Here is a 222-nt window from a genome sequence, read left to right on the forward strand (position 1 = left end):
GCTAATGAATAAGTTACAAAGTGTAAATATATATAAATATATATGCCTTGAGATGAGTACACAGTACTATTGTTGATGCAGTACTACCTCCAAGAAAATAAATACTTTTGTAAAGAGTAGTGGAAGCGGAGAGTCGAGCACTGAGGCAGGCGGTTGCCGGGCAGATTCGCAAAGAGGCGGAAGTGCTGACACGGGCCGGGGGCGGGGGGGGGGGGGGGGGTC

Source organism: Nerophis lumbriciformis, linkage group LG37, assembly GCF_033978685.3.
Source record: "Nerophis lumbriciformis linkage group LG37, RoL_Nlum_v2.1, whole genome shotgun sequence".
NCBI classification, from domain to species: Eukaryota; Metazoa; Chordata; class Actinopteri; order Syngnathiformes; family Syngnathidae; genus Nerophis; species Nerophis lumbriciformis.